Below are 14,318 nucleotides of genomic sequence, written 5' to 3'. Positions count from 1 at the left end.
TAAGGCTATATAACGAAAGTGGTTTGCTGTGATGATTCAATAGGCCTACAATACAAGTGATGGATGTCCCTTTGGACTGGTTGTATATAAAAGCAGGCTGAAAATGTTTCTAAACAGCCTACTAGCTGCATGGCAACATCCAATAAACCTTCATCTCACGTCTGACTTTAATTAGTTGACATTCAATGAGTAGGCCTACTTAGTTTACCGAGGGTGACACCATCCTCTGAGAAATATCCAGGCCTAATAGCTGCGTAGTGGCGCCATCGTCTGTCACTGAAAATAATCGCAGCAAGGGCTGCTGTCGTTTACAACCTCATTAAGCCTCGGGTCATTGGTTTCAACACTTATTAAGGCTAATCTGCAAGACCCTTTAATGTCGCCAGTTGTCTTACTGTTTTAGCCTTTGTGCCCATGTGTGACTTCAAAGACCAGATGAATTGGAAGCAATTGCAATAAAAAATAATGTGGTGCTGCTGACAGGTTTTCCAACATGATGTGGAAAGAGAGGGTATTCTTCCTCTTTTAAATCTAGTTTCAACCAAAGGACAGTCTGAAGTGCTGCAGTGTTATTGTAACGTTTAAAACAGGTGACGTGATGTCTTCACTTCAACTTGAAAAGGTGCTGCTATTGGAGAAAAGTTGCTCCGGAGGAAAGTTGTTTGAGATTCACCGTGTTGAGTGGTTTTACATGACAAAACAGCTTCATTATAAGATGGCCCGCGCTTCATTAGAAAGACATCAGATTTATAAAGATGATCTTTTTCTCCACTTTAATTGTTTAATTATTCCGGCAGCTCCGAGGAGATTGTGCTGCATCAAGTTGATTTCCCCTTTGGCAAAGCCCAATGCTACTCCACGTAGGTTTGAGCCCATTCTCTTGACACTCTCATCAAGCCCCTCACTCACTATAGAACAAAAAACCACAGAAGACGGCAAAGAATACCACACCACCAAGGAATGATTAATTGATATAAATGATTAAAACAGAGGGAAATTAAGAAATGAATTTCAAAAGGAGGCCTCACAGGAAAAGCTTTGTTTGTTCCGGGCAGGTTTTTTTAATGAGCTTTTTATAACTAACTGGGCAATAGAAATGACTCTGCGTGTTCATTTACTAGAGCTCTTTTGCGAGAGAGAAAAAATATGGCTAGTTGAAGTGAGGAGGAGGTGGAGAGGTCGGAAGGGGAGGTTCCCATCAGAAATTGATCATCTCCCCTCTGTCCGCTGAGATCCTTCAGTCTGTTGGCACTTTCCAAGCAGCTGCATTATGAAGCAGACCAGATTGAAAAAGAAAAACCAGCCGCAAACAAACAATATGGCGGAACACTATTTCAATGTTTAAACAGGCAGAAGAGAGCGTCAGATGTGGCTCACAGTGTTGATACTCCCCACAGGGGTGATCTCACCCAGATGAAAAGGAGACCACGCCGCCTCATAATGAAGCTGCTTGTCCTGTGGGAAAAAGCAAGAGCGAGAGAGAGCCACATTCAACATGGTGGTTAACTTCAGCTTGGGATTCACTTTGTGTGATATTCTATTAACATGACACTGAGCCACAAAGAGGCCGGCGCTTTCAATCTGCAAGTTTACACACCACGGGCAATCTTCTAACCAAACAACGTGAACGTCACCATAACTTTCTCTCACTCCGTCAGCCGGCATTGGCCTGTTTACCACAGCAAAGCAAAGTGTGGCCTTGCTTCTGTTTGTGATAAAGCATCATACTCTCTTTACTGTGTGTGTTTGTGTGTGTGTGTGTGTGTGTGTGTGTGTGTGTGTGTGTGTGTGTGTGTGTGTGTGTGTGTGTGTGTGTGTGTGTGTGTGTGTGTGTGTGTGTGTGTGTGTGTGTGTGTGTGTGTGTGTGTGTGTGTGTGTGTGTGTGTGTGTGTGTGTGTGTGTGTGTGTGTGTGTGTGTGTGTGTGTGTGTGTGTGTGTGTGCGCTGTATTTTAGAGGGAATGGTATTCTGTTAGCTGAGCCAACTGATGAGGGAAGATTACAGTCCAGATTATCTTCAGATAGGGAGGACCCACTCCATGACTGAACAGAGGATGGCGGGCTCGGCAGAAAGATCTCCAAATGAAATCTTCTAAGTAACTGGCAACTTACCCTAAAAACACATTAGGAACACTTTCAACATTTTGGAAAAATACACTGGTTCACTTTCTTGCCTAGTTAGATGAGCAGATTGATACTATTGTACTCTTATATTGTACCTGTATGCCATATATGAAGTTAACCGAAGTTGATCTTATTTGACCATAAAGAATGGAAACAGGGGAAACAATTAGACCGGTCCTGTCTAAAAGTATAACAAAGTCCACCTACAAGCCCCACCAAAGCTCTCTTCTTAAGGCGAGACATTTCAGGTGAATAGTCTAACATTTTGAACTAACAGATTTTTTTCATTTTATAAATCCAAAATACTATGTACAGGTCTTAAAAATGCATTTTAAGTTTTAATGTCTTCAAGAAGAAAATGTATCATAAATCAGACAATTAGTATTATATGAACAAGTCCTTCTGTAATAACCTTCAGAATAATGCTAATGATTATGGAAGGTTTAGTTGATGTACAGTAAGTGCTTAAGAAGTTTTGTGTGCAGCATTATTTATTGGCCTGGTACATTAACTTCCTTTCGTCAAAGTGGAAAGCAAGCAGGATCTGGCCTAAAAATCCGAGACACAAACCCCCATAAAACCACAATGTTTTGATTTTACAGTGTGGTTATGAACGGATTAAACAAACAAGATAATAACATGCTAAACAGTGCGCTTTGGGGAATGGCTTGTAGGTATACTGTGTTTCCTTTAGACAGGCCAGCTGTTTCCGTCTGTTTCAGACTGTCATGCTATGATAAGCTAGCCATCTACTGATGGTAGCTTCATATTGACCAAATAAACATTATTTGTAGTTTTGTTCTGCTCATCTAACTGTGGTGAACCTGTCCAGAAAACTTCAAAAGCATTTTCCCAAGTGTTGCAGTAATTGTTCGAATCATTCTGCAACAATTAGACAAAGTCAATAACGAACATTTAAAACTGTGAAGATTTTTAAATGAAGATTTAAAAAATATATATATTGATAATTTGAAAAGGGGGGGAGACCAAGTTCAGTGCAATACATTGCAAATCAATACAATCCAGTTCATATGGATGACGTGCGATGTATAGTTGAAATGGCATGAAAATAAGCACATTCACAATGACTACATTAGTGTAATCAAACCCTTCAATCTGAGTGCATTGCTGTGTTGCTTTGCCTTGTTGTACTCCCTCCACTTCCCCATGTGGTTCCAGCTTGACTTGGGTAACCAAACAATCAAACAGCCACAGTTGTTATGCTCAGTATTTCCCTCTCAAAATATGCCTTATGTCATTTATTTGGTGTAATTGATTTTGTTTATTTATCGCTTGTAATTAGAAAGGGAACAAGTGGACTCAACAACTCAATACAAACCCCTGTATGTTACTGGGTTTCTTGAATTGTGGAGTTAGTGATTCTGGAGAACGCTTGTTGTCAAAACCACTTCTGTCAAAATCAGTGAATATCTCCTCACGATCTGCTACCCGTCAGTACTTTGTGTGCGCTGGTGTTAATACGCAGCCTAGGCTCTGTAAACTGGCATGTAAAAAAGGGTGCCCGTTTGCAGAGCCTAGGCTGTGTATAAACACTGGACTTTTTTTCTGCGCACACACATAGGGACATGTAGCGTATCGGGTGGAGATATTCATTTCATTCATCATTCAAATTCTCTCATCATATGAGAGTATCAGCCTGTCTGTATCAGTTTCTATTTGTTTGTTTTTTTGCAATTGGTGACATATTTAAATGGTATGTCACTTTCACAGCCTCATGATATATTCAAAAATGTGGGCCTATACCTTTAATTCCACAAAGGTTTTGTAATTTGATACCATTTAAAACAAATAGGGACCTTTGTTTACTCAAATAAGTTAACTTTAAGCTCATGTCTGTACAGGAAACATTTTGTGTAAAGCTATAGGGGAAGGTGGGGTGATTTGTGCAACTTTTTACTCAAAGTGATTTTAAAGTGAGGCCTTGACAGTTATGTCTCCAACTCAAATATGTACATATATTTCAGGATGTTGTGCATCCCTGGCAATAAAAACTTTGGATCTGGAATAAACTGTTTAAGAAATATAGCTTTCGGAAAAAAAGTTGTCTTGTCCCCACGTAGTGGGGTGATTTGTGCGTCATTGTGTCACAATGACAAAGTCACCATCATCATCTTTCTGGCCATCTGAACTCTCATCAGTGGTGTCGTTAAGTGGAATTGAGATGTCACTCTCTCCTGAGCTACTGTAGACTATCACTTTCTTTTGGTGACCAGCGTATACAGCCATGCCACTGGCACAACTCTCAGAAATGTACTTTGCACTAGTTGCTCCGTGCTTGTGGAACCAACTGCCACCTGACAAATGTGATTCCCCCTACATTTCTGCCTTTAAATCAAGGCTCAAAACCCATATGTACACCCTGGTGTTTCCTCCCCATTAACCTCTGCACTACTTACTTACCTCTGCACTACTATCTGTGTTTATGTGGATGTATGGGCTTTACGTCTTTTATTTTGGTTATTGTTATTTTACCTTCATTGTTTACCTACTGAATGCACTATGTACAGCACTTTGGACAGTGCAAACTGTCATAAATGTGCTTTTATAAATACATTTTACTTACTTACTTACTTATAACTCACCCAGGCCCTTGCGCACAAATCACCCCATCCCCAGAATTTTGGATAATAGGCATGATGCAGCAATTTAGGGTTGACATTGTGCTAACTATATAGACTCAAAGTGTAGCATACCAAAGCACTAAAACATGTGTCAAATGTTTTCAAACGTGTCTATAATTGTTCAGACACAATAATCAAAAAACCTTGATCATGGAAATTTTACTTTGAAAGGCAAAACACAGTTTTTTGAGCTTAAATGTGCTTATATCTTATTCCTTGTGTCTCCCTTCTTTACAGGATGAGTCAAATGGATGGCTCTTCTTAAATATGTGGTCACATTTCCAATTTCTTCCACGGTTTTCTAGAAACAAGGGGTTTTGCAACTGCCAAAATGCACAAATCACCCCACCTTCCCCTATAATAAACCCATCTATTCTGTCCATGGCATTTCCATTGAAATGTAATGGCAATAGTAGGTTGTTGATGGTTCACGGTGCACATCTTCAAACAAATCAACAACCAAAAAATTGACAGTAATTGAATGTGCACGACAGAGCCAGAAAAACATCTCGGCGCTGAGGAATGATGGAATTCACAATCTAAATGACAGTGAGGCAAAAAAAAAACCAGCCCTGCCTTTAAGTGCTTTAATCGTCGTATAATTGCCTCTACACACTTTTCCAGACGCTCTGCATGCGCACACGTACAAAACGCAAACAGAACACCATGTGTCGCCTCCAACAACACCGCTTTAATGAAATGTCGAGAATCCTTAATGAGTCCCAATGTCTCGTGATACATTCCATAATTATTCAAACCCCACGCAACTGGAGTGGGAAATTCATCAGTCAAAGCAAATTAGTTGGGATCCATTAGGGTTCAGCGTCTTGTAGGGACATTCACTTTATTAGATCCTTACACCCATTGCCGTAATTGGGAGCATATTTCATTTAGCTCTAGCCCTACTTTACTGAATGACTGCTCTTTCCCTTTTCTTTTTTTTTTCTTCTTTTTTTTTTAACAGCCATGTGCTCTGTATTGCATGCAGTGCATTCATTGGATGTTATACAAAGGTTTATACAGTGTGGGACATGATCTGGATGCTTTTGTAGGGGCTGTTTATTTCAGAGGCATGATGTCTTTATCTTCGCATATACTCACAATTTTGCTCATTTTGTCTTTCAATAAGTCACAGATTTAAAAATGTACCTGGTCCCGTTTTTTTATTGGTTCATCCTAAATCTTCAATTGAAAGAAGTGGTAAGAATCAGTGCCATCTTTATTCCTTTAATGTGGATTAAGAGCATGCAGACAATAATGAAAGAGGGGGTTTGTCTTGTTGTGAGGACTCTTGACTCACGCATGCAGCTCCTTGTTGATCGGTGGATCATTTCTTACTGATGATGGCTCCCACTCACAGATGTCTCTCTTGTTTGTCTAGCGGCTGCCTCTGGGTTTGCCTTGCCCTCACTCCTCTCTCTCTCTCTCTCTCTCTCTCTCTCTCTCTCTCTCTCTCTCCAGCTCTGACAACCTGCAGACATGTCAGATGAGCTGCATTCTTCCCACAGAGACACCAAGTCTCAGGCTTAAAATGAACAGGAAAAGCCCCTCTGTTTAAGAGTCCAGATCATGAGGAAACTGATGGTGGGGGCTATAAGTGGAACTCTACAGTGGAGTAAGTGGAGCTTCAGACAGACCAAGAATAAACGTGATGCATTCTTACTACAACTTTCATTTTTAATAGTCAGTGACTTGCATTCATTTTCAAATAAATGCCCTCTGACTCCCCTGCATGAACCAGTTTGAGCAGCATGGTGCTCCTATTGTTCTCTAATGATTTGAATTGTTTTGTGGGCATAAGATCATGGGTCCTTTTTTTATTGCAGCATTGGTTTGTTTGCTCACTTATTGTTTCAGGAAGAAAAACTTTTTGTGGCTCTGTAAATGATAACTGTGTGGTCTTTGAGCGGTGAAAGTGTCCACTGCAGTGTGGATGGTTGAGTCAATAACGTGTGTCTGTAACACACCAGAACCCATTTCCTACCGTCACGTTGACCATGGCCACAAGATTCCAACATTTCAACCAATCCACAATCTTTCCTTAACTTAACCAAGTAGTGTCGGCCTAAACTTAACAAACCATTATCAATGAACTTGCACTCTTTCATGCTTGTTCATGACATTATAATGGGAGAAGTCACAGGCCTTCATTACCAAACTAACTAAGCGCTACCTTCCACCTGTGATATTCACAACCGCACATCCCCATGATTCAGGGCCAATCGGAGCAGACTGGGCTTTTCGGAATGTGGGGCTTAAAGAGCCTATAAAGATTTTTTTTGGAAACTACACCACGAAAACAGATTCTATTATAAAGCCACATTACAATTCTGAACCCGAAAATGAGCCTAATATGTTATGTTGAGCACATCTATTACCAAGGACGAGCCACACAAAATGTTTTAATGAATGGTTTAACACACCTTTCTATTACAACTTAGTTTCTTTCCACAATTCAATAAAGAAAGCACATTACATTATACTGTATTATTAGGTATTTTAGAAATCTAGTGTGTCCTTGTGAGACAGTAATGTTGGCAGGCTCAGAATGTATATTTTTTAGTAAATCGATTGTAACGATTGCTTAAGAGCAAACTCCCTTTCATACTTGGGGACAATTGAAGGATTTTGGGAGCTATCAGAGGACACTGAATGTTGCACACAGAAGGCCCTTCACTGAGACCTTGGTGTAGCGTCTTAATCTCATTCTGCACACATCATGGCCATGTTTGTCCAAAAAAGCCTCCTCCGCTGTGGAGCTGACCTGATTGGAAGGCAATAAAAATCTGAGTCGAACAAAGGAAAGAAATAAGCTACATTCAAGCACGCACACACACACGCGCACACACACACACACACACAGAGAAAAATAGCACCCTTATCATCCCTGTTTCATTTAGAGTTGATTGCTGTCGGATTATAATGCAATCACCACGCTGTGTGAGCCGTAACTATGGGAACTGGTTTTAACTGTTTATCTTTGCCAGAGATCTTAATTTAAGTTTGAACACTCCGGATCACTTAGATGTGACAGACATGGGAAATTGACAAAATGTGGGGGGGGGGGGGGACAACAAAGAGAAGGGAGGGAGCTGGAGCTGTGGAAGAAAATGGAGAAACAGACACTTTCTTGTTCTTTCTCTCGCATTTTCATATGCAATTTAATTTGTCTTTCAGAGCGAAAATCAATTTATGATGACAATCCACAGGGCAGCAATCAAAGCAGCCCAGTTCCTTTGCCATGGGAAAGTTTTCTGCCGAAGAATGCCACTAATCTTGGCAAAATGAATCATTCACACTTTATTTGGACATCTGTGTGTAGCCCCCCCCCCCTCCTCCCCCCTCCCCTCACCCTCCACCACTTTCATTCATTTGTGACAGTTTTATTACAAGTTGTGCAGGTGGCTGCAGGCTCAGGATACCAGAGTAATGCTGCATGGAGATGGTCCAACATGTTGATGAGCTTTATAATAGAGTTTCCTCCATGTGGTATGACTGTCACTATATGCTTACAACACTCTCAACTAGCATACTATCAAGACCCAAAAAGGCACACTTGACAAATAAAAAAACAAGCTAAGTTTCTCTTGTGCTATACAGGATGGCTACCACTATGCTGCAGTCTACTCGACAAAGATTTTTGACTCGGAGGTGTGAATAAACCCCGATTAAAGGCTCTGAGGCTACGACTTTGCGTAAAGCCTGAACTAACTCCATCCTAAATACAGGAAATTGCACATGCTGCCACGGTGTAGTTTGAGGACTCAGCATATAAGCAGCTTTATTGCCTTTCTGGCATTCCAAGAATTTCTACAAACATCTACAACTTCTATTTGGAAAATTTGCTGGAAAAGAAAAGTGATATTATAGCATTTAATCTATTGGTCTTTTTCCATTTACTTTCAAGACTAAGCGTCAGTACTTATGGTACAGGTGTTGCTTCATTTAAAGCTGCACTGGTCAATATTGTCCTAGTCACAAAGGATCACATGTATTTGTGTAAAGTGGTTGCTCTTATCAACCCTGTTTCCAGACGCAGCTGATGAAGCTCTGAAGTCCAACTGAAAGCAAATTGCATATTTCTGTCTGCTACACCTTTCATATGTTATATGTTATGGATTTAATGATTGCACCCCCATTTATTAATGAGAGTATCGCAAACGACCTGTCTGGGTAGATGGAGACATTATTACAAAGCAGCCAATCAAGCCTTTGCCAAAATCAGTAACCTCTGTGTCAAGAGTCTTCGGTCACTCTGGGACAGACAGCAGCCTGCTACGCTAGGCAAGAGTATCAGTTAGTCACCTAAGCCATCACATACATTCAGGGAACTGCTAATGCTAATGTTTGCAGGCTAGATAGCTAATTAAACATCTAAACGTTTACCTGCACATGTCTGTTTGGCCCAGTTAGATGCTGATGTGGTCCTTACTCATCCATACCACAAACCACCAATGTCTGCACATGAAGGCTACACCAGTTGATTGACTTTGTCTCTGCTTCCCTGCAGTGTAACACCGGCAATCTGGCAGCCTGCCAGCAGCTGTCAATCAAACACAGCCAGTTCAGATGAAAAAAATCATTTCTTATATATCCCCAAATACCTTTTTTTTATTTACAACAAGTGGCAACACTTCACAATAAGGGGACAAGATTTACCTGTTAGTTAATGCATATTTTATGCTATTAACGGTTAGTTAATGCTCATTAAGCATTACGTAACTGTTGTTTAGGAGAAATATAGAGGTTGCAAACACACATGGTTTAGTCGAATTAAACACCTAAATGTACATTTTGGAACTTTTGATTTATACGAAAGTATGAAAGAACATCTATGATGGAAGCAAATATAGGAAAAACTCAACATTTTAAAATGTTTTTACCTGCCGTGTCTCGTCTTAAAACTTCCTTTTTAAAAGGGATAACTAAGTGTGTGATGTCTGCATACTGTATCCATGAATATTACCTAAAACATCTCTATATTTCTCAGGTTTTTGCTCTAATGTAATATAACACTTTACCACGAGCGAATAACAAGGACAGTGTCAGCCCTGCAGTGAATTCTCAACGTCCCCCAGCCTCTTGAGCCTGTTGTTGGCGTCTCTCCTTGATCTTAAGTCTAAAGGATATACTTTCTAAATTTCTCTCTAAACCCATAATCAACAAAGGGAACATATTGGCTGTTTTAATAAAAAAAAGCAAGAATTTGTAATAAGAGATGTGACACGCTAAAACCTTGGCCTAGCACTATTCTGAACCCCTCAACACGTCCTCTTACCCGACTGTGTAGTGCACTGTGTTTTTTTGCCAGAACACAAGCCGACCGAATTGTGAGCTGAAATGTGAAATGGAAATAAGTTGAAGTGGCGAGGTCAGCGATCAATAGGAAGTTAATTAATGAAGAGTATGCAATGTGGTGAAAGAATGGATTTTCCGAAGGCCTGTGATTGTGTTCCACTCATTGAAATGTCACCAGCATTACAATCTGAAATCAAATCAGCCTACCTTTAATTCACCTTGGATTTTCCAATCCACTAAAGGACATAATTATATACAGTAGATGTACAGTATGACAATTTTATATACTTTGCCTACACCCACTCCCACTGACATATATTTTTAAATTTTATTATTAATATTTTGGACTCCAGTTGAATTGCGAATGAAGACATTTTTTATAATTGAAGTACATTGACAAGTCCCCAAACACATCACTTTCAGTCTATTGATTTATTAAATGCCTACTTCATTCATTACACTTATTACAAAATTATTTCCTAAAGATGTGATTTAACTGCAGGCTTTGAATAAAGATGTCATCTCCTATATCTATAGCATTCATTTTCCTTCCAGACATGTAAATAGCTTGGATCCAGATGATACTATAGCGCCAAGCACAGACTCTATTGTTGTGATAAATGCTAGAAAGTGCAAGATGAAGTGAGAATGGGCAGTGGGAGTGTCTACTAAAGTATATACGGTTAAAGCAATATGTTTAAACAGCGGAGAAGGGTCTGGCGTATTCATTAAGTGCTATGTTTAAGATAGAGCTATGCACACACACTGAACATAATGAAGTAGCCATTGTCATTGACCCAAACCATGCCTCGGAGAAAGATCCCTTTGAAAATGGCTTGAGTGTTCCTTTTTGTTCCCTGTTGAATGTAGAAAATGGCCGTGACATTGTTCGAGCTTTATATCAAAAGTTTGCGCGAGGAAAAAGTTGTGTGCTGCATGTGAAAAGAGAACAAGGATATAGAAATTAAGTTCTGATTACAATTACAGGCGTGACACTTAGCTGATTTCAAATCAAGCGAGGCCAAATTTCACAAAGCCTTTTTCCTTTCAGTGGTGGCAGCGGGCTCGCCAGATCCCTCCCCAATCAAAAGTTTGCTCTATATAATTTTACGCAATCAGATTTCTCCACAGTCATCCAGTGCAATCAGGTAATCAGAGGGGAGCATTAACAAGACAAATGGGGTTTAAAAAGTGGGTGCACTCTGTTTGCAGGAACTTCCTATGGAGAAGCCCCCTCCCCTTCTTGATTACTCCTATCACCCTCATACGGTGCAGCATCCCCGCTAAATAGCTTTCTGCCACAGCACAAGGCAGTATGTTCCAATGCCATGTGACTTTACATGTAAAAACCTGCACAGGTAAATTGTTACTCTTCAGGATATTTATGTCAAGTGATTAACTGCTCCAGCCAACAGTTTTCACCGAACCGGTCTTATTGTGTGCAGTAATGGCACTGCGGCCTCTTTCAGACCTTTCATTAGATGTGAAATTCTGCGATACAGATTGCACAGTCAGGGACTATTTAATGCCGGGATGCATTTTTACACTCCATGCATGCGGATGTAGTGTGAATCTTACTGGATTTGTGCTGACTGCTGTCTGTCTGTCTGTCTGTCTGTCTTTTCACCTTGGCTGATTGCATACAGTGTCACCTCCAAAAAGCTCCATGTACTGTACTATAACATCCTAGAATCACAGATACAAGCATTGGGATGCAGCAACTATTCTCAAATCCACCAGTTTGTGTGTTGTCATTTCTAGATCCTTAGCTATAGCTGACTATTTGCCAACTAAATAGGCATACATCTTCATCTTTGAGAAATGTCATAGGCGACATAAGAGTGATGTGTAAATTGGCTGCTATGTAACAATTGTACACCGCCAATCAATAGCAATCAACTATATGTCAACAGAGAGTCACATGCTGTAGGTATTTTAATTAGGCTCACATACAATGAGAAAAAGGACCCTCTCTGAGTTAGTATTCACTGTATGCAGTGTGCAAAACCGACTAACATTATCTCATCTTTTATTGTCATTTAATTAATATAGTGTATGTTTGTGAAATGCAATTTTCAATCTCCTCTTTTCATATTACCATTTTGAGTGTTTTTGGCAATACCTTACCAACTATTTTAACACTTAAATCTCAACAGAAGAAGACACTAACATTACTTATGTCAGTTCAGTTAGCATACAGGTAACCTGTGTCAATATAAAGTAACAAGTCATCTCTGTGTAACAAACAGTTTCGGTGGGGAAGCACCTTTTAATTTAGTTTTTTTGAAATGTGTTGCTGGCATCAAATTCAAAATAAGAATACTGTAGAGCTGTGGGAAAATAGACAAGCTCCCCCACCTGCTAGCTGTAGCTTCATATTTATTGTACAGACTAGATTCTGCTCTAGAAATTTCTCATCTTGCTCAAGAAAGCAAAAAGGCATATTTAACAAAATGGTGAACTATTCCTTTAACCACAGGGATCTGCTCATATTTGGCTATAAATGATTATGCATGACTGATATATTCTTATTGGAATCTGTGTCTTTCCTCCCCGACACTTAACTTCTGTCCCAGTTATAATGATTCAAGATTCAAGAGGTTTATTTGTCATATGCACAACAATTACAGCAGCAGTCAGTCACTGCCAATGAAATTCTTAATTCCCAGGCTCCTCTCAACAGTGCAATATAGAAGAAGAAAATGTATAATAGAAACACACTCCAGTGAAGAGAGCAACACCTGAGACACAAATAAACACAAATGCAGTGCAATGACACACAGTACAGATTGTAGAGATAAGAGGTAACATAAATATAATGTAAATTTAGAATACAAAATAAAAATCAATTGTAGACGAGACAGAATACTGTACTATAATATAATAATGTTAAAAAAAAATTTATGTACAATGTCAATTATGAATTATGAGTGGTTAACATTCTAAATATGTGCAGCATGAACATTGAAATTGGTGGTATGAAACTGTCCTTGAGTCTGGTGGTGCGATCACGGATGCTGCAGTATGGGCAGCAGCTAAAACAGAGTGTTACTGGGGTGATGGGGTCTTTAGTAACCCGGTTGGGGTTTTTCTTCTTGCAGTGCTGGGTGTAGTAGAGCTTCTCCATGGAAGGGCAGCTCCGTCCTGGTGAAGGGGTAGCATGGGCAGTTTACATGTCTGGGTATAATCTACCACACTGACCTCTCCAGACTCTTATCCAATCCTTACTAGCATATTGTCTTGGCTCTGAAATAATTAGGGAAGACGTTGCGAGGATGACAAAAAGACAACAGGAAAATGAAATAGGTCCCTATCTCTTTCTCTCTCTCTCTCTCTCTCTCTCTCTCTCTCCCTCTCTCTTTTTCTGGGGCCCTGAGGGTCTTTGCGGCAATTCTAATTAAGCCCATCCAGAAACAGAGGAGCTGGATTGAGCCAGTTTTCTCATCTGGGTTTTCCTCCAAGAGCCTCTTTTGTCATGAACACACAGCCAATTACAAAGCTCAACAATGGAGTGGTGAAGTCTCATATGCCTCTCCACAAAGACCACACACTATGGACATCTCCAAATATCCATAAGCATGGAGTGACTTTGGGAAAACACTCTCACTGTCCTAAGACGTGCCATCAAATGTGCATTTGTTTTTAACGCTTGGACCAAATTGGTGGACATAAGACTTGAAGGTGGAGTCAGCAGTTTTGAAGAACGCTCTCAAAGTCACTTTTTGTCAAAATCAGTGAATATCTCTTTAAGATCTGCTACCCATCTGTACTATGTGTGTGCTGACTCCTCCTTTAAATCATACTAACAAAATATTGCCTTTTTTTCGTGCTGTGCTCCGACTCCCTTTTGGTTGCTATTACGCACGTGGACAGAAAGGTTTACAACAAGTGTTCTCCAATATCGCTGACGCCACCTTCCTAAAAGAAAATTGCACGTTCAACTCCCTGTGGTATACAACCCAGAGTTATTTTATGTTTCCAGGGGAACACTACAGATCAAATAATAGTGTGTGTGTGTGTGTGTGTGTGTGTGTGTGTGTGTGTGTGTGTGTGTGTGTGTGTGTGTGTGTGTGTGTGTGTGTGTGTGTGTGTGTGTGTGTGTGTGTGTGTGTGTGTGTGTGTGTGTGTGTGTGTGTGTGTGTGTGTGTGTGTGTTCCACAAATTAAAATGAAATCATTTTCAGTTGTAAAATAAATCTGAACAACTCCCACTCACACATATCGAGACAAGCCAAAAGATAACCCCACTTGCTTATT

This window comes from Ammodytes marinus (assembly GCF_949987685.1).
Source record: "Ammodytes marinus genome assembly, chromosome: 8".
NCBI classification, from domain to species: Eukaryota; Metazoa; Chordata; class Actinopteri; order Uranoscopiformes; family Ammodytidae; genus Ammodytes; species Ammodytes marinus.
The sequence above is the reverse complement of the archived record's forward strand: the minus strand, read 5'-3'. Positions refer to the sequence as shown.